At 44.6% G+C, this 21,646-nt stretch overlaps 1 protein-coding gene across 12 annotated transcripts in view; it reads right to left on the bottom strand.

Annotated features, from left to right (window-relative positions):
• The window catches only part of ADAM22 (ADAM metallopeptidase domain 22), a 211,400-nt gene that overhangs the window by 99,494 nt on the left and 90,260 nt on the right, over positions 1-21,646 (bottom strand). The window lies entirely within an intron of this gene.

The following is a 21,646-nucleotide window of genomic DNA, read 5'->3' as shown; positions in this document are numbered from 1 at the left end:
TATAGATGTAGCCTAGACTTTTAACAACTACTTTTTTTTCCTCTTTCCATCCAGGGATGTACATAACATGCAAATGAAATGCCAACAGCACCCAGTCGTTGACGGGCAGGATCGAACCTGGGAACTCTGGAGCTTAGTGCATGAGCTTCTACCACACAAGCTAAAAGCCAACTGGCTCCTAGCTAAGGCTGTACAGCAGACTCATAATCTCTCTCTCACTCTCCACCCCACCCCCAAAGTGGGTCACGACCACATTTTAATGGGGTTGCCAGGGCTGGCTTAGACTTGCTGGTGTTTGGGGCTGAAGCTCGAGCCCCACTGTCCAGGGCTGAAACTGAAGCCCAAGGGCTTCAGCCCTCGGTGGCAGGGCTCAGGTTACAGGCCCGCTGCCTGGGGCTGAATCCCTTGGGCTTTGCTCCCCACACCCAGGGCAGCGGGGCTTAGGGAGGCTCAGGCTTTGGTTCCCACTCCTGGGGTCATGTAGTAACTTTTGTTGTCAGAAGGGGGTCATGGTGCAATGAACATTTAGAATCCCTGATCTAGAAATTTTAAGTCCCCATGTGAAATAATGATGTGCTGGTTTAATGCAGGGGCAGGCAAACTTTTTGGCCTGAGGGCCGCATTGGGTTTCAGAAATTGTATAGAGGTCCGATTAGGGGAGGGGGGAGGGGTCATGGCCCGGCCCCCACCTCCTATCTGCCTCCCCCAGGACCCCTGCCCCATACAACCCCACCTGTTCCCTGATGCCTCCCCCAGGACCCCTGCCCCATCCACACACCCCCGCTCCCTGTCCCTTGACCACCCCCAGACTCCCGCCACCCCATCCAACCCCTCCTCTCACTCCTGACAACCCCGGGACCCCTGCCCTATCCAACCACTCCTTCTCCCTGTCCCCTGACTGCCCCCCACTGCCCCATCCAACCCCCCTCTCCTTTCTGATTGCCCCCATTCAACCCCCATTCCCCCTCAACCACCCCAACCCCTATCTACACCCCCACCCCCTGACCACCACCCAGAACTCCCCTGCCCTCTGTCCAAACCCTCCTGCTCCATGCCTCCTTACCACACTGCCTGGATGCGTTACAGCCGCGCAACCCAGCTGGAGCCAGGCCACACCCCTGCCACCACCACACAGTACAGAGCACCGGGTTAGGCTGGGCTTTGCAGCTGCGTTGCCCCAGGAGCTCACAGCGCTGCCATCCAGAGCATTGCGCCGGCAGCGGGGCGAACTGAGGCTGCTAGGGAGAGGGAACAGCAGGGGAGGGGCCGGGGGTGAGCCTACCGGGCCAGGAGCTCAGGGGTCAGGCAGGACGGTCCCACAGGCCGTAGTTTGCCCACCCCTGGTTTAGTGGCTCTAGGAAACCGAGATAACAAAATGTGGGGTGTGTTGAGCCATTTTACTACGACTATGGATGATATACAGAAATATCATTGGAATGCTCCCGCTGCTTCAGACAGATGGGAGTGGGGGAAAGGAACAGTGTGAAGTGAAACCCTGATCCTACTGAGGTAATTGGCAAAACTCCCACTGATTTCAATGGGACCAGAATTCTACCTTCAGTGTGCCAGAATATATTTTAAACTCTTCACACCCTTCACTTCCATGTGTTTTTGTTCCTCCTCTTCCCACCTTCCGTCTCCTCCGACCTTTTCATACCTTACTGCATAAACACTAAAAAAAAATGTCCTCTTAATGAAAATGTGTTTCCAGGTATGATGCGGTAGCACTCAATCAGCCAACTAAGCTGCAAATGGGGGAGATTTAGACTATGTGTAAGGCGCTAATTAGGAGGAAGTTCACGTGTGAGAGAAGGGGCTTCTATAAAGCCAGGTGGTAGGGAGAAAGTTTGCAGTCTCTATCCCAGAGATAAAGGAGAAGGTGATAGGTGCCCCTGAGAAAAGGGATAGAAATCCATAAGGAAAGGTTTACCTGGCAGGCCTATGAGAGAAGGGTTTGACTAGGAAGGCTGATGAAGGAGAAGCTTAAAGAAGCATGGTAAGAAGTAGTCCAGGGAAGAGAGCTGTAGGCTTGGTGAAGACCCAGATCTTAACTACTTGCTATAGAGCCCTGGACTGGAACCCAGCATAGAGGGTTAGACTGGGTTTCCCCACTATTTACCACAGAGTAGTATTGCTTGGGGCAGTGAGTGGGAAGACTTCCTGAGTTACTGCAGCAGTGACATGGTCAGAGCATCAGGCGCGAGGACTGCCTGATGCTGTTTGGGCAGACAGACTTTGAAAGGCTCCTCCAGAAGGGGAATCGTTGTGACCTGGAGGGTTGAGTCACAAAGCAGCTGTACTGAGACTCCGTGGAGGAGAGGAGAGCTGCAATGGTGGAAGAGAAGAAAGGAGGCACTGAACCAGGTGGTGCTAATCACCAGAAGAGGATGCCACCCAGCAGTAAGTAGAGCACCCTGTAATACCAGATTTTGGTAGAAGAGAAATAATTAAAAGAGGGGGGACAAGGTAATTGAACCCACTTGATCCTACGTGAGTCATGATCTAAGAGTCTTTCTAGCCAATAAGATAAAAAATATGTGATTCAGAACAAGATTACAGCTGACAACTGCTGCTGTTTAATTCTTCATATTCCCATAGCAGGATGCATGTAGAATGTAAACTAGTAGTAATTCATCAGGTTTTTTTCCCTCCAAGTCAGGGCTGGCCTTACCATGAGGCGAACTGAGGTGGCTGCCTCAGGTGCCAGACTGTGGGGGGGGGGGGGCGTCACTAGGATACAGAGTGTAGAAAACTGTGTCTGCTGCTGGTGCAAATGTATTCTCTCTGCTCTAGATGCATAGAAATGGTGGAGTGCTGTGCTGGAGGAAGGAGGACATAAGAGACATAACAGGCAAGCAGGAGAAAAGCTGAGAGGGAATAACAGAAAGTAGCAGGAGCTGCAAGGAGAGAGAGGAGGAGGAGGAGCTTCTTATGTACCTCTCTAGCACCCCCAGGAGCCTAGACTGATTAACACCAGCTTCTCAGGGAGCTTCCTCTTTCCTGCTGCTTCCCTGAACCCATTTGAGGAGAACAGGCAGTCAACTGAAGTAGTAGGAGCCAGTTAGGCCCTTAAGACGCTGATATCTTCCCTCACTCAGCCCATCCTACCAGCCTGCTTATTTGTCCCCTACAACTGAGTGTTGAGAGCCACTATAGCTGGCACAGAACAGCAGTCATGAGTGAAAGAAGAAAACTCCCCTCTGGGGCAGCATTCAGAAAAAGAAAAAGCAAAGGAAGCTTTTCTATCTAAGCAGGAAGGAGCTCTCCTGAGATACATAGACACAAATGTTCACAGTGAGCCCTCTGGCCCCAGTGAGGATGTGAGTGGTGAGGAGATGCCTGATCTTCCAGTTAGTCAGAGTGCAGGTGACCTGGCAGCTACTGCAGCATCTATATCTCCATCTCAAATGGATGTAACCATGCACATTCCTGAAGAAAAGTGTAGATCAGAGAAGAGTGTGATGGAGGCACAAGAAACAGCTGCTGCCTAGTTTAGTTCCTTAGGTCCAGATGATCCAGGACCATGGACCCACTTGAGCAGTAGCCTGAGGGACTTCCTTGTACTGCATGTTCCCCAAAGACAATGAAAATAGAAGTTTCCATCCAACACATTACTGGCGTGAAATTCCCAATGGTGACAAGGTGGAGAGGCCATGGCTTATGTACTCAAAAACCCTGAATGCTGCATACTGTTTTTGTTGCAAACTCTTCCAGTCTAATGTTCCAGCCACACTGGGTTCTACAGGAACAAAGGACTGGAAAAATCTGGCAGAAATCTGGCATGCCCTGAGAAGGCAGCAAATCGCCAGAGAGCATTCCATAGGTGGAAAGAGCTGGAGATGAGACTAAGGTTAAAGGCCACCACAGATGATCAGCATCAAGAGAAGATTGCATCAGAACCTCTTTACCGGCAAAATGTTCTGAAAAGGCTCATTGCCATTGTGAGAATGATTGCTACCCAAAACCTAGCACTGCATGGCACTTCAGATAAGCTGTATGTGCCGAACAATGGAAACTTCCTTAAAATTGTGGAGCTGATGGCTGAGTTTGATGCTGTACTCCAGGAGCATCTAAGAAGAGTCACCATCCAAGAAATGTACACACACCACTACCTTGGAAAAATAATTCAAAATGAGATCATACAGTTACTGGCAACAAAAGTCAAACAGAAGATTGTGGCAGATCTGAAGTCAGCAAGATATCACTCTGCTATTCTGGACTGCACACCTGACATCAGCCATACAGAAAAAAGTGACTTTAATGGTGTGTTTTGTAACAACAACAGAACCTAGTGAAAATGTCCCTGCACTGGTGACTGTCAGAGAGCATTTTCTAGAATTTATTGTCATTGATGATACTACAGGAGCTGGTATGACAAATGTGCTTCTTAAAAAGCTGGAAGATACGGGAATTGCAATAGCTGACATGAGAGGTCAGGGCTACGATAATGGTGTCAACATGAGAGGAAAGAACAGAGAAGTGCAGACACAGATCTGAGAGATAAACCCTCGAGCTTTTTTTGTCCCATGCAGTTCTCATTCTTTGAACTTGGTGGTCAGTGATTCAGCATCAGCTTCCAGTGAGGCTGCTGAATTTTTTAATGTAATTTAAAGCATCTATGTATTTTTCTCTGCATCAACTCATCGATGGCAAATTTTGAAGCAACATCTGGGAACATCCTCTCTGACACTGAAATCACTGAGTGCCACATGATGGGAAAGTCAAGTGGAGGTGATAAAGCTTATCAAACACCAAATTGGGAAGATAGATGATGCCATAGTTGCTGTTATGGAGGATAATGTTATGACAGGAACTGTTCGTGGGAGAACAGTGGCAGAGGGAAATGGAATCACCAGAAACATACCTAACTTCAAATTTCTGTGTGGCTTAGTGTTGTGGCATGGCATACTGTTTGAAATAAATGTTGTAAGCAAGAGACTCCAAGGTGTTGACCTTGATATATCTGGCGCAATGGAACAACTGGACAAAGCAAAGTGGCCAGTGAGGGATTTCAAAACATTCTGAAGAGTGCACAGAAGTTGGCAGAACTTCACACTGAAGCTATTTTCCCACCCTTTGAAGAATATAGGAGTCACCAAAGAAGAAGAAATTCTGATTACGAGGCATGGGAGAATCCCATAAGAGACCCCAAACAACAATTCAAAGTTGAATTCTTCAACCGGGTGCTAGATTGTGCAATACAGTCAGTTGAAGAATGTTTCATGCAGCTCAAGAAACACAGCAGTATATTTGGGATGTTGTATGATATTCCAAAACTCCTCACTATACCGGAAGAAGACCTACACCAGCAATGCAGGACACTAGAGACTGTGTCGACACATGATGACATGCACGATATTGATGTGAGTGATTTAGGTGATGAACTGAAAGCCCTTTCAAGCTCCATTTCAGCAGGATCAACTCCGAAGGCTGTTCTGGAATGTATGTGCACAAAAAAGATGACCATCATCTTTCCAAAAGCTTTTGTTGCTCTGCGCATACTTCTAACAGTTCCTGTAATAGTTGCCAGTGGAGAATGCAGCTTCTCCAAGCTGAAATTAATAAAAACACATCTATGTTCCACAATGACACAGGAGAGGCTGGGTGGCCTTACAACCATCTCAATAGAGCATGAGCTGGCCCAGACTGTGGACTTTCAGCAGGATGCAGTTCAAATCTTTGCAACCAAGAAAACACAGAAAGCACCACTTTGATTATTCAAACAGATAAAAATGTCAGTGTTTACTATGCAGACAAGAAAAGTTACATTTGCTGTTCAGGCATTTGAAAGTTAAGTGTTACTTAAAATGTTTGAACAAGGTATTTTAAGTTGTTAGTTCTCCTTTATTGGGGTAGGTAGCAGAGCAGTACCATGAGAGGAGTAGAACAGGAAGGTGGCAAAATTGAAACCTTTCAAAGTTTTGGCTCAAGAGGGGAGGTATGGGGGCGTCATTTGAGCTCCTCGCCTCAGGGTGCCAAAATGTCGTGGGCCGGCCCTGCTCCAAGTCCTATGTTTAAGACCACTTACAACCCTGAAGGATCATTGGGTAGAGAAGGTGCAATATACAGAATGACTGAGATACATTAGCCCCATATGTCCCACAGAGAAGATTAAATTTTACTTAAACTCTGAAGGAACTCTCTCTATAATGTAAACTAAATTAAAAACAGGAAACCTGAGTCCTTCTGTAAATCATATTGATTGTAAGATGGTAGAACAAAATGTCTAATCAAAAGATTTTCAGAGAAACTGAAAGTGTGAGAAGTTTGAAAGCTCTGTCAGCACCTTTAATATAAACCAAGTTCTATAGTGCCACGAGCTTCAGATAAAACAAATGGAGCTATAAAAAGCTCTGTGATAAAAAGCATATTACATGTATGGGTGAGGGCTCTGGGACTGTATTAAGTACCGGAGAGGGGGCTTTGGGGAAACTTGCAGAAATCTGATCTTTTTTTTAATCCTTTCATCAAATAGAGGAGAGGTGTATCGTGGTGCCCAGAGGACCAGACAGCCTAGTGTTTGGGGTGCCTGGCGTCCAGCCCCTTGCTTCCCTGATGGAGGTGCCTCTGTCCTTTAAGAGGTGTGGTAGAGGGACCCAGACCCTTCTCCTCACTGGATCTCAGCCCAGGGCCCTGTGTGTAGCAATGCCAGAAGGATCCTCCTGGCAGTGTGTAAGTCCACTGTGCTGGGCTACTTCCTACCTCAGTTTGGGGCATGGACCCTATAGTCCAAACAGTCTGTAGTGGCGCAATTCGAGTACCAACCCCTTGTGGACTTGCTGCAGCCTGAGGTCCCTCTGGGTGGAGTAGACATAAGATTGGTGGAGCGTAACCCCTGCCCCACAATGTTTTTATAGTTCAGTCACGCAGTTCAGTCACGGCTGGTGTCCCCTGGTCTCCATAGCAGTTTCCCTCACTCACGGATGCACTGGTTCTTCCTCAGTCCAGGAGGCTGTCCCAGCTGTCAGGCTACTAATGATGCCTCCCCTCATGTAAGGAGGCAGCGATCTCCTGCCTCTTCACCAGTGAGCCCTGAACTAAGCCAAGTTCTCTCCTTTTCTTCTCCCTCCAGGCCTGGTATTGGCTGCAGGTATAGTGGGGTGGGTCTAGCTGTGCCCATAAGCTCTCTTTAACCCAGTAATTCTCAACCTTTTTGGGCTCATGACCCATTTGTAAATGTTTATGGCCTATCATGACCCTGTAAATAGTCTGGGGGTGGAGGCCCTGGGGTGGCTTCAGTTGGGTCCTGCCTGGTACTCACTCAATAGTGGCAGCTCCTGTACTGTGGGGCTGGCTGCTTTTGACTCTCCACTCAGACATTGCAACCTCTGAGGTTGCAGTGCCACTCAGGTTTGGCCCCGTCCCCCTGATTGGACCAAATTTGTGTGAATGGAGTTGGGACCTGGCTCATGGCGTTGCAGCACCACTCACTCAAATTTAAACTCTCTGAGCTCCCATTGTCATGACGGCTGGGCCATACCTGAGTGGTGCTGGAATCCCAGAGGTTGCAGTACCTGGAGAACAGGGAGGTGAACCCAGCCAGCCCTGTGGGATAGGAGCCACAGGAGCTGCCATGCAACCTTTGGAAACATTCTGGTGACCTAAGTATGGGTCTCAACCCATGGGTTGACAAATCCTGATTTAACCCTTTTCATGCTGGTGTGAGATTTCTCAATCTCTTCACAGGTGAGGAGTTGTGATTTTCCCTGGTTCTAACAGAGTAACCTCCTCTCTGGATACTGCAAAAATTGTCCTTGCCCAAAATAACTTACCACTAGGACTCAAATTACTTATTATGAACACCCTTTTTTTTTCCTTTCTTTCTTTCTTTTTTTGGCCTATGGAATGCACCATCCAATTTTTAAAAAAAAAATATCTGACACCTGATGCAATTACCTGAGGGACGGTACCCCGGACACTCCCCATCTCACGATGCCTACTTCCTCTCCCTCCTCCCTTTCATGTTACACACGCTGAACACTGTGATCCTATCAGTGCCCTAAATGTGTGTTTCAGAAAGAAAGTATAAACACTTCCAGCAAAGTGCACTTAATATATGCGTGCGTGCCAAATTGTATTGTTTCCCTTCTGGTTATGAGAAAGTGTTTTTGTTGAAATGGGAAGAGACATGATTGCATTCTACTATCCTACCCTCTTCCTAGCAAGCAGATACACCTAAGGTAAACAGGGCTATTGTATTCTAAATGGGGGACTGTGGGAGCCCATTGCTAAATATTGGCAGCACATCACTTGATCTGTTATAAAGCAGGATTGATGCAATCTGTGAAACATTGTTTTTCAGTTATATCTTGAATTATTATAAAGCTGTGATCAGTCAATACCGATGGAAATATGCTACCATGGCATATCTGAACACTAATCAGGATGTCAGTATGAGGCTTAATAAAACAATACATGATAAGATGTAATCGATACTTCACTTGATGTCAGCCACTGGGTAGTAATGACTTCTAGTCACTGCTAACCCAGGCCAGAGTTGAAGCAGTGACCTTGAGAGGAAAGGCTACGTATCTCGTTAACAGTCCCCTCAGCCAGCCAGTCTCCCCATCCCTTTTTCATTCTTTTTTTTTTCCTTTGGCTTTTTAACACTGTGTTCACTTCTGAATTGTTTTTCTATAAAAGGAGAACATTTTATTTAAAGCCTCCACCCCCAAAACTATGATACTGGCATATTAAGGCTGAGATTTTTGTAGTATAAAAAAGAAGGATCCAGAGTTAAAGGTCTCCCAGCACTGTACTCTTTCCCCTTGTCCATATGCATTAAAACAGTTAGATTATGACAACACACACTAGGTGCTGTACATACTATTTGGCTAATAACACAGTATAATAAGGAACTATAATTATTTCTATAAACTTAGACACATGCAAAGTATAAAACAGTTTATCTTCATATATGTTGTCTGGTATTGTAATAAAAATGATTTTGAAATATATGTATGAATAAGGAGAGTTAAAGTTGCTTTCTGAGTTTTACATAATTAAAACCTCAACCTTCCATTGCATTAATATGCATTAAAATTTTGAAGTGCCTAGAGCTAGGTAGCTAAATACACACTGAGATACTTAACTAAGGTCATATCTACACAACAAACATTGTCCAACTTAAGTTACATCTGTATAGAGCTGCCACAGTTAGTATATCGCTTGTGCATGTGCATACTTGGTTCCTTGTGTCAGCACTGCATGTACTCTGTAGGAGTGCTTGTTTTGACATAGAGTGCAGTGCACCACTGCACAACTCGCCGCCATCCAGAGTTCTGTCTTTTGGGAAGTTTGGGCAATGCATGGTGAGGCAGAAACAAGTCATACAGGGTGACTGGGATGGCAGGTTCAAGTTCATTCATGTAACTTTCTCTACCCAATAATGCCATCTCACTTCCATAATTTTCACACCTATTTTGAAAATCCCACTAACTGACATGGGACTTGTTGCTGTCCGCCATCTCTGACAGAAGCATGAAGCCTGCACAGCTCTCCACTATTGTCACGAGCATTGCAAGCACAGGATCCATGATCCTCAAGTATTTGCAGAGCTAAAAGAAAAGCTGTGGGGAACATGATGATTTCCTAGAGGGCAGACTGCTATGAGACGTAGCAAGAACCAGTTCAAGATTGTTCATAGCGTTCATGGAGCTGCTGCAAATGGTGGAGTGCCACTTCTGGTTCAAGGAACGAGCGCTGACTGATAGGATCGCATTGTACTGCACGTTTGGATGATAAGCAGTGGCTGCCGAACTTTCAGATATACAAGGCCACATTCCTGGATCTGTGCGTGGAGTTCAACCCAGCCTTTCAGAGAATAAGAATGAGAGCTGCACGGACAGTGGAGAAGCACTTGGTGATCACACTGTGGAAACTTTCAATGCCAGATTGCTATTGGTCAGTGGGAAATCCTTTTGGAGTTGGAACCCACTGGGGGAACCATTATCATGAAGTGTGCAGGGCTATTAATCATCTCCTGCTATACAGGCCTGTGACTTTCAACAACATGCAGGATATAACAGATAGATTTGCAGCAACAAAGTTTCTGAACTACAATGGAGCAATAAATGGCATGCATATCCCTATTTTGGCAGCAGACCATCTTGCCACAGAGTGTATCAACAGAGTGTATTGCTATTTTTCTATGGTTATGCAAGCAGTGGTGGATCACCAGGAATATTTAACTCACATCAAGGTTAGCTGGTCAGAGAAGGTGCATGATTCTTGCATCTTTAAGAACACAGGACTATCCAGAAAGCTACAGGCAGGGATTTTCTTTCCCAACTGGTGGATTACCATTTGTGATGTTAAATGCCAATAATGATCCTGGGGGACCCAACCTACCCTCTAGTCCCCTGGCTTTTAGGAATTGTACACCAGCCACCTTGACAGCACCAAGGAATCAGTCAACTTCCAGATCAGCAGGTGCAGAATGACAATTGAATATGCTTTTGGTAGACTGAAGGAACACTGGCGTTGTTTACTAATAGGCTTGGACCTCAGTGTGTAAAATATCCCAAGGGTTATAGTTGCCTGCAGTGTCCTGCATAACATCTGTGAAGCAAAGTGGGAAAAGTTGCTGCCAGTGGGGAGTAGAGGGGCTGTCTGCCGAGTTTGACCAGCCAGATACAAGTGCTGTGAGAAGAGCTCAACATGGAGCTATATGGCTCAGGGAGGCTTTGAAAGAGTACTTTAACAGCAAGCCACAGTAATGGGTTGTGGTGTACTCTACCTGACCCTGCACTTTAGGGGCCTGTTAGGAATTGTGTGGTGCTTGATGCACATCTGTGAATATCACTAACAGGTCATCTATTAATTTTGTGGTGCTTGCTGTACATTTATGATTATTACACTGTTTGTCACTGATTCTATGAGTTGTCACGCTGTACATTAACAAGTGGGTGCTTTCACTCTCACTAAGTATTCTGCAGCATATGTTGGGAATTAATAAAGATTCATTATTTTCCAAACAATAGAGTTTAACAGAGTAACAAACACTTCAGAAAAATTCTGTGCAAGTCAAAAGCAAATACATTTAAATCTTAATAAATTTTTGAAACAGAGCTTAAAGTAGAAGGAACATTAAAGTTAATTTTAGCCACACATACATCAACCATGGCTATCACAGGTAGGTGTATGTGAAGCTGTGGTTGTCCTTAATGTCCCCCAGTGTGGAGGAGAAGGGTAGGGATGCAGTAATTTTGAGAGTTGTCTGTAGGGAGGTGCTATACTGGAGTTCTCTATGGACTACAAAGGGAGGCAAGCCCAGGACTGTTAAACCTGCAGGTCTGCAAGAATCTACAGCATCTTTGTTTGCCGACAGAGAAGCCCTATCATGTCCTGGTACATCTCCCCCTCTGACTTCTGGGCCTCTCTCCTGTCTGTTCTTTCCTTCTCCATACAGTCTGCAATATTCATGCTCCAGGATCTCTGTTCATGGTCTGCTGCACTGGCTTGCAGGATTTCACTTAACATGTCATTCAGAGTCCTCTTCTTTCTCCTCCTTATCTGGATCAGGTGTTCCACAAGGGTGGCGAGGGAATCCCTGAAGGCCACAATGTCAGCAGCAACAGATAAACCAGACAGAGGTACTATTGTCAATATAGTCACAACAGAAAGTGAAAATTCAGATTCAGAACTCCCTTCTCTTCTACCCCTAAAACTTTAAACAAGCCATGCTTCTGCGTCAGAGTGCTTGTGCACAGTATCACTCACAGTTCCAGCTGTGGGATGTATGGCCCACCAGGGGTGAGAGAATGAGGAGGGAATTGCTTGGTTGCCTGAAATTAAGTATAGGGCAATGGCACTGAACACTGGCACCATTTCCCACAGGCTATGGTGATTTTAGCTGATAGCTCACTCCTGAGGGCACCAAAGGCGCAGAGCCTAGCTGCAGCTGGCGTTCTGAAGCTGTCTGGGCCCATATGCTGCTATTCTGTTTATTGCAATGGTGTCTGCCAAAGTTATTGCCAACTGGCACAGGAAAGCGTCCTACTGTGGAGGAAGAAATAAGGCTACCATCCCTAGAAACCTTCAGGAGAGGTCATCAGAGTACCTCCATGAAAACTTCATCAAGATGTCTCAGGAGGATTCAAGGGATGTCCCTGTGTACATAAACAAACTACTCCTCATAGCCCACCCTGCCTAACTCTGTAGGAGCAGATAACAACTCTACTTCTTTTTGTTGTCCTACTATTGTAATTCATGTACCTAAGAGATCTATTGGGGGTGGAAAGGAATGAATTGGGTCTGGTTCATTGTTGCTAGATAGATGCACAATTAGCTGTCCACACTCAGAAGTGTCTAGAATAGAGTGTGGTAGTTTTGGGTGTGCTCAGAAGATTCCCTGTTGCTGAACTCAGACTCCACAAGGGCAAGCAGTCAGGGCAGCTGCTTTACAAAAGGCCATGTGCCCAGTGTGGACTGGAAGAAGCTGAGCCACAGGAGCAGAAAGCAGGCTGTTTTCCCTAACTCTGAAGCATTTGTGATGTAGTGGGTTAAACTGAGTGGTTGCTTAATCAGCTGACTGGCTGACTGCAGAGGAGGAGTCTGCGTGGATTCCAACTGAAGATTCCTACAAGCAAGTGGAGGGAAGATGTTGTTTTTGACTCAGCAAACTGTATAGATTTGGTGATCAAGACTAACTGAGACTCAGGTGAACTCAGCCTAAGCTTTTGGGAACTCTGAGTTTCTTCTCACTGTGTTTCTGACCTGTTTAGTTTTTAATTTGTTTTCTTTATTTGTTTATGTATAACTGTGAAGATAATGTGTATTGCTTATAAAATAGCCATATTATGTTGTAAAAATTAAGTTATTTGTTTCTTTATCATAAGATTTTATAAAGTTGGAGATGGCTAGGAATGAGTTGGGTCCTTTTGTTCAGTTAATTCCTTTTGTTCTTTTGGGACTTGAATGTGAGGAGTTGACCTTATTCAATTCTTGCTGAAAATCCTTAGACACTGAATTCTGGGTCTCCAGGTGCTTTTCTATGGGAGTTGGGTTTTTAGGCACTAAAGAAGGGCAATGAAGTAAATTCTAACCTGCCCACAGGTTACACAACCTCTTGTAGTACAAGCAAATTAATGAAAAGTCAATAGCTGTGCACTGTAATGGGAATAAATTTACACACTTACCCAATTTCTTTTCCCCTGCATCAGACTTGTCCATGCTCAATATCCGGGACTGACTGGACTAAGGTGGAATTTCAAACGGGTTCTGGCTCATGGCATATCTAGGCCCTCCAGTCACAAGCCCCTCATCCTCTTTCTCTTCATCCACCTCATCCTCGCCGTTCACAGCAGGGCCTGTGACTCTGGGTCCTCTGAGGTATCTATGGTGGTAATGGGTTCTCTGCCAAGTATGGCATGCAGCACTTAGTAAAAGTGGCAGATCTGTGGCTCTGCACTGGATCAACTGTTGGCTTCCCTTGCCTTCTAATATGCCTGCTGCAGTTCCTGTGCTTTCATGCAGCACTGCTGCTGATGCCTGTCATACTCCTCCTGCATCCACCATGCAATCTGCTCGTAAATGTCCATGTTTCTGGGGCTGGTTTGTAGCTGGGCTTGCACAGCCTCTTCTCCCACCAGGCCCAGAAGATCCAATATCTCCTGTCTACTGCAAGCCAAAGTGTGTCTGGAACGTGCATCCAGCATGGTCAGCTGGGCAATTGCACACAACAATGGGAGCTGCTAGGTATGCGCCCCAAACTGGACAATCAGGAAAAGGCATTTCAAAAACTCACAGGCTTTAAATGGGGGATGGGGATCTTCCAGTCTCCATGAGCCACGGGCAGTAGAGTTCACAACTATGACCAGAGCAGTCAGGGTTAGGATTGTGGGACAGCTGCTGGAGGATTATTAGAGTCAACATAATTAACACAGTGTCTACATTCACACTGCATTAACCTCAATACATCTACCTTAGCTCAACGCCATTCAGAGAAGTGGTATTACAATACTGGCTTAATGGAGAATTTACATGTGTGGGAGACAAATTTAAGTGTAGACACATGCACAACTATGTCGATGCAAGGTGGCTTACAACAACCTGACTATGTAGTGTAGACCAGGTGTAAGTTGCCTGATTTTTGAGAAGTGGCCCCAGGTCCCACTGAAGTCAATGGGAGCTACAGGTAGTTGTAACCTTTGCAAATCAAGCTATTAAGAGTCTGAACATGATCCTGAAAAATTAAGGGTATATCTACACAGCAAAGAAAAACCCATGGATGGTCAGTGCCAGCTGACTTGGGTTCATGGGGCTTGAGCTGTTTCATTGCTGTGTAGATGTCTGGGCTCGGGCTCTAGGGCCTGTGACGTGGGAGGGTCCCAGAACTCGGGCTCCAGCCCAAGCCCAGACGTCTAAACTGCAACGAAACAGCCCCACAGCCTGAGCCCCATGAACTCAAGTCGGCTGGCACTGGCCATCCGCAGGTTTTTCTTTGCTGTGTATACATACCCTTAGTGGCAAAGCTTCCAGTACCTTCAATGGTATAGGATCAAGAACTTAATTAAGTGCCTAAATATGGATTTACATTCCACTTCAAACATTTTGGCCATAGAATGGGTTGGTTTGTTTTGTATAACTTATGTACAGCATGTTTACAACTTGCATACATTGTGATGTATTGGATTATTTGAGAAATAGAAAAAGTGCCTGTGGTTACAATCAATCATTCTGTCTAAAAATATACATATAAATCCACCTATACAATCTTTCCAATTTGGACACTGTATCTCTGCTTAATTGTCTCAAAACTATTATCTAGGAACTTTTGTAGGTCCACATGACAATTCAGTTTGGATAACAAGCAAAATGGCTCTAATGTGAAAAAATGAAAATATTTTATAAAAGGTCACTGAATAGATACAAGTTGTTCAGTCTAAGGAAGAAAAATCCCATTGTGTAGATTACTCAGCACTGCAAGCTGTATTTTGCCTTTCATCTTAGTGACAGCCTCAATGACAGAATGATAACGTAAAAAGAGATAAAAGGACACAGAGATATACTGCAGTGAGGTAAAGTGTATGCAAGTTGAGCGTTCGTGTGCTTGGAGTTTCGAAAGATCTGTACTGACACAATCAGGAAAAGGTAATGCATGAGGAAGGTGGTCTGCTTCTTGTTAATTGATTGATTGAGTATTCTCTTTGCCTCTAAACAGAGTTCAGAGATCAGGATGACAGATCAGATTTCCTTACTGGTAGCAAAATTTCACTAACATGCAGGTCAAAAAAACAAACAAACAAAAAACCTTAAACCCCTGTTTTGTTTTTTAATATTGGGCATTGCTGGCTGATATTATAACAACATTGAAGGTCTTGCATACCTAGCGTTTGGAGCAGCTAGCAAGGAGGTGTGCTTCCCTGTCTCATCCAATGATGTTCTGACACTTAGCAATTAGAGTATAGTGCATTTCATCTTCAAAGTTCTCCATAAAAACTAATTAATTGTGCAACAAATAAATTAGCATTTACTCTCTTTTGTTGCAAAAGGATATGTTAAATTGAGGTGCCTGTCAATAAAAATCCCTCCATTCCTTAACAACTGGATCCTCAAACTACAGATATTTCTTCACCCCCCCAACCCCCCCCCCAAAACATTGTCAGCAATGACGGAAAACCAGAACATTTTCTTCAGAAAAGGAAATTTTGGTTAGGGGATCAGAGTTGTTCTGCCCAATTCTACAAAGAGCATAAGCTAGAGCAAGCATCTGTCCATCCTCTTGGCATGTCCACATTTGTAACATTTTTAAATGATGACTTTGTATGCAGCTGCATTACCATAGCGCATTAGCGCTCCCATCTGTTTCCTATATTGCTGATGACAGCAGTGGCAATATCTGCTACTTACACTGTGCTATGTGATGTAGGGGAAAGAAGACGCTAAAGAAAGCACTTCACTGTTCATAAAACCAAATATTTTAAAACCGGACTATCCTCACCACTCTGTCCAGTGCCAAGTAGGGAGAGGGATTGGACACGGCCATTTAGTTGCCTTTGTAATCTGGCTAGAGCTCTATTTTCTCATCCAACTTCCCCAGAAATGAGAGGGAGTTGACTATGAAGAGTGAGGTTTTTTCTCTTGCCACCTCCTCTTAGTAGGAAGAGAGGTGGAGGGTCTCCTCTATCCCCTACCATCACAGGAGAAGGAAGAACCAATGATGTAGATGAATCTTCCTGAAGAAGGAGCAGAGGAGACCCCTTGCTGAAATATTTATTCTTCTCCCTTCTGGTACTGCTACCGGCTCCACCAACTAGTAGTATTTTCCCCAAGCGGAGTAGGAGCTCCATGCCATGCTCCCTTCCTCTCACAGCAGCTGGACCATGGCAGCTTTAATGTGTTCAGGGCCTTCCATATTTGCAGTAGGAAACAGCAAGATGTACACCAGACTCAGTCTCCTCATTATGTAACTGACAGCCTCAGAAATGGAGCTGGATAGCTTAGGAAATAGCACATAGCAATGTGGTTTTTATTATGCAATTTATTTTTGTTGCAAGTCTGGCTCTTTCAGTAGCTTTTTCTTTTTTAACAAATATTTAAGTAGTCTGTGTGATTCCTTCATTCTTGTTGTTATCTATGTTTTGACTGGTTTATTCTTAGAACAAGCACCCTTTTAGCAGGATTTTATGACACAGTAAAACAATCACAGAATTTTAAAGTATTGAATCATCATCATGTAAGGAGTCTATGTCTGTATATGTATTTTGAGAACAGTTTGAACTACAGAGTCCAGATTCCAATATGTATAATAAACATTTCTCGACTTTTCCTCTGCTTCTTTCTCTTTCAGTATCTTAAGGACCAACAGCTTACTGGTTATGTGGGGCCAGATTTTCACAAGAGCCAACAGTTAGATTTTCAAGTGCTCAGCACACAAAATTGAGGCCACATTTTTTTTCAATAAAGCTCTGCACCTGCTCCTACTGAGGCACTGAAACGACAGCCAGATTTTGAAGCATACTCAGCACTGACATACCCAGCACGCTGAGCTGTTCTGAAAATCTAGCCACTTATTTTGATACCTAAATCATAGAATATCAGGGTTGGACCTCAGGAGGTCATCTAGTCCAACCCCCTGCTCAAAGCAGGACCAACTAAATCACACCAGCCAGGGCTTTGTCAAGCGTGGCCTTAAAAACCTCTAAGGAAGGAGATTCCACCACCTCCCTAGGTAACCCATTCCAGTGCTTCACCATCCTCCTAGTGAAAAAGTGTTTTGGAATATCCAACCTAAACCTCCCCCACTGCAACTTGAGACCATTACGCTGTCATCTAGTACCACTGAGAACAGTCTAGATCCATCCTCTTTGGAACCCCCTTTCAGGTAGTTGAAAGCAGCTATCAAATCCCCCTCTCATTCTTCTCTTCTGCAGACTAAACAATCCCAGTTCCCTCAACCTCTCCTCAAAAATCATGTGCTCCAGCCCCCTAATCATTTTTGTTGCCCTCCACTGGACTCTTTCCAATTTTTCCACATCCTTCTTGTAGTGTGCAGCCCAAAACTGGACACAGTACTCCAGATATAGAGGGGAATGATCATGTCCCTTGATCTGCTGGAAATGCCCCTACTTATACAGCCCAGAATGCCATTAATCTTCTTGGCAACAATGGCACACTGTTGACTCATATCCAGCTTCTCATTCACTGTAACCCCTAGGTCCTTTTCTGCAGAACTGCTGCCTAGCCATTTGGTCCCTAGTCTGTAGCAGTGCATGGGATTCTTCCATCTCAAGTGCAGGACTCTGCATTTGTCCTTGCTGAACCTCATCAGGTTTCTTTTGGCCCAATCCTCTAATTTGTCTAGGTCCCTCTATATCCTATCCCTACCTTCCAGCATATCTACTACTCCTCCCAGTTTAATGTCATCTGCAAACTTGCTGAAGGTGCAGTCCACGCCATCCTCCAGATCATTAATGAAGATATTGAACAAAACCAGCCCCAGGACCAACCCTTGGGGTACTTTGCTTGATATCAGCTGCCAACTAGACATAGAGCCATTGATCACTACTCACTGAGCCTGACGATCTAGCCAGCTTTCTATCCAACTTATAGTCCATTCATCCAGGCCATACTTCTTTAACTTGCTGGCAAGAATACTATGGGAGACCGTATCAAAAGCTTTGCTAAAGTCAAAGATTAACACATCCACTGCTTTCCCCTCATCCACAGAGCCAGTTATCTCATCATAGAAGGCAGTTAGGTCAGTCAGGCATGACTTGCTCTTGGTGACTCCATGCTGACTGTTCCTGATCACTTTCCTCTCCTCTAAGTGCTTCAAAATTGATTCCTTGAGGACCTACTCCATGATATTTCCAGGGACCAAGGTGAGGCTGACTGGTCTGTAGTTCCCCAGATCCTCCTTCTTCCCTTTTTTAAAGATTGGCACTACATTAGTCTTTTTCCAGTCATCTGGAACCTCCCTCAATCGCCATGAGTTTTCAAAGATAATGGCTAATAACTCTGCAATCACATCCACCAACTCCATTAGCATCCTCGAATGCAGTGCATCCGGCCCCATGGACTTGTGCTTGTCCAACTTTTCTAAATAGTCCTGAACCACTTCTTTCTCCACAAAGGGCTGGTCACCTCCTCCCCATGCTGTGCTGCCCAGTGCAGTAGTCTGGGAGCTGACCTTGTTCGTGAAGACAGAGGCAAAAAGAGCATTGAGTACATTAGCTTTTTCCACATCCTCTGTCACTAGTTTGCCTCCCTCCTTCAGTAAAGGTCCCATACTTTCCTTGACTTTCTTCTTGTTGCTAACATACCTGAGGAAACGCTTCTTGTTACTCTTAACATCTCTTGCTAGCTGCAACTCCAAGTGTGATTTGGCCTTCCTGATTTCACTCCTGCATGCCTGAGCAATATTTTTATACTCCTCTCTGGTCATTTGTCCAGTCTTCCAGTTCTTGTAAGTTTCTTTTTTGTGTTTAAGATCAGCAAAGATTTCATTGTTAAGCCAAGCTGGTCGCCTGCCATATTTACTATTTTTTCTACACATAGGGATGGTTTGTTCCTGCAACCTCAATAAGGATTCTTTAAAATACAGCCAGCTCTCCTGGACTCCTTTCCCCCTCATGTTATTCTCCCAGGGAATCCTGCCCATCAGTTCCCTGAGGGAGTCAAAAGCTGCTTCTGTGAAGTCCAGGGTCCGTATTCCGCTGCTCTCCTTTCTTCCTTATGTCAGGATCCTGAACTCGACCATCTCATGGTCACTGGCTCCCAGGTTCCCATCTACTTTTGCTTCCCCTACTAATTCTTCCCTGTTTGTGAGCAGCAGGTCAAGAAAAGCTCTGCCCTTAGTTGGTTCCTCCAGCACTTGCACCAGGAAATTGTCCCCCACACTTTCCAAAAACTTCCTGGATTGTCTGTGCACCGCTGTATTGCTCTCCCAGCAGATATCAGGGTGATTGAAGTCCCCTGTGAGAACCAGGGTCTGTGATCGAGTAACTTCTGTTAGTTGCTGGAAGAAAGCCTCGGCCACCTCATCCCCCTGGTCTGGTGGTCTATAGCAGACCCCCTACCACGACACCACCCTTGTTGCTCACACTTCTAAACTTAATCCAGAGACTCTCAGGTTTTCTGCAGTTTCAGACCAAAGCCTTGAGCAGTCATACTGCTCTCTTACATACAATGCAACTCCCCCACCTTTTATGCCCTGCTTGTCCTTTCTGAACAGTTTATATCCATCCATGACAGTACTCCAGTCATGTGAATTATCCCACCAAGTCTCTGTTATTCCGAACACAGCATAATTTCTTGACTGTGCCAATGGGAGCTCAGGGTTTTTATTTATTTATTTTTTATTGAGAATCTGGCATTAATTGTGGCTGATGAGCTCTTTTGAAATGTGCGGCCATCAGACTGGTTCTCCCCCTTGATTGCAGCTATTAAATGGTAGTAAAGGAGCTAAAACTTCATTTTAAATGCTGGGATTACTTTTCAATGGTGCCATTCTGAGCCTTGCTACAGGCTGCAACACAGGGTGAAGAGCAGCCTCACCACGGCAATTATTTCTTCTGGAGGAGGAAGGGCAGGGAAGGCAGCAAGACATGGAAAGTTGAAGTAAGTGACACTCGGAAAGGGGCTGGTGCAGGTTATTTCCCATACACACACACCCCAAGGGAGAAGAAGGGACAAAACTGTGATGGTCTGATTCACAACTAGTCTTATCTTCTGCTCCTGGGGCAATGAAAAAATGTGCTGCTTCTTACTCAGAGCATATTTCAAGGTGCCAGTCTAGCTGAAGGAAAACAATTGCTGAAGATGCTACAGAGATGGTGCACAGTTGCAAATGGAAGGGGAAGTAGTCCATGTTAATGGGAAGAGTGGCTTATGAGACACACTCTATTAGAATACGATCCACATTATGAAAGTCAATAAAAATCCTGTCTTAAAGCCCCAATCCTGCTACCTCCTGCTCATGCAAGTACTCATTTGCCTGAGTAGTCCCATTGACTTCAAAGATATTACTCACTGAAGTAAGGATTACTCATGAGCAGGGCTGACTCCAGGTTTTTTGCCACCTCAAGCAAAAATAAAAAAGAGCCAGAGTGCCGCTGCTGAAGCAAAAAAAAACCCCCAAAATACCCGGAGTGCCACCTCTTGAAAAGAGCCACCCCCAAAGAGCCAAAATGCCGCTGCTTGAGAACTGCCGCCCCAAGCACATGCTTGGAACGCTGGTGCCTAGAGCTGGCCCTGCTCATGAGAGGGGGATGCAGGCCTTGCGGGCAGCCAAAAAAATGTTTAAGTTTGCCAATTTGTATATATTTCCTAATACAGAGAAATGGATTAACTTTTTTTTATTAACTACAGCTGTTATCTTGTATTTCTGCTTTGAGTCAAATTTTGGATAACAGTCAGATTTTTTGACTGTACAGTATAGCATAGACTCATTGTGAAAATGATCTTTACAATAAATGAACGTGTGTTTCTTCCTGTTCAATTTGGCACTGCATAAATATAAACTATGGAACCAAAAGTATATAATACATATGAAAATTCTAGGGAAGTGTAAGATGATTACTAAGTAGTTGAAGTGAACAAATACTTCTGTGTGTTCAGTTGACCAAATTTTTGCTTTGCCCTTTCCTGCTTTTGCTGTCACATTGCAAGGGAACATTTAATAGTCTTCAATTCAGGGGGTTTTGTTTTTTACAAATCCTAAATTTTGGGCCACATGTGACTTGACAGAGTCATTTAAAAAGAGCTACTATTATGACCCACTCTCATCGCTATACATGCTGTGTACAGTCTACATTTATTTTATTGTCATACTTCCATGAGATGTTGTCTATGCACCAGAAGGCTCTTTCACAGCAACTCTGAGTAGATATATGTAAATACTGATTTAATTTTATTCTTTCTGAAATTACTGATGGTTTTGTAAAATCTAATGTTAAGTACAATCGTATGTAGTACCAGCATATATGAATATTTGAAAATACAGCTGGCACATTCAGAGAGACAGAGTGGATCATCAGGCTGGCTTTCATTGAATTAGTATAAACACAGAGAGAGAATAGAAATTAACATCCTGCAAAAAAGGACCCAGACTGGCACATTTCTTAGGAGACAACTATAACTATATTTCATAGGCATTTCAACAAACCTTTTACAAAAGGAACCTACTATTTTAAGATGGCGA

The sequence above is a fragment of the Gopherus flavomarginatus genome, chromosome 2 (assembly GCF_025201925.1).
Source record: "Gopherus flavomarginatus isolate rGopFla2 chromosome 2, rGopFla2.mat.asm, whole genome shotgun sequence".
Taxonomy (NCBI): Eukaryota; Metazoa; Chordata; order Testudines; family Testudinidae; genus Gopherus; species Gopherus flavomarginatus.
The sequence above is the reverse complement of the archived record's forward strand: the minus strand, read 5'-3'. Positions and strand labels throughout refer to the sequence as shown.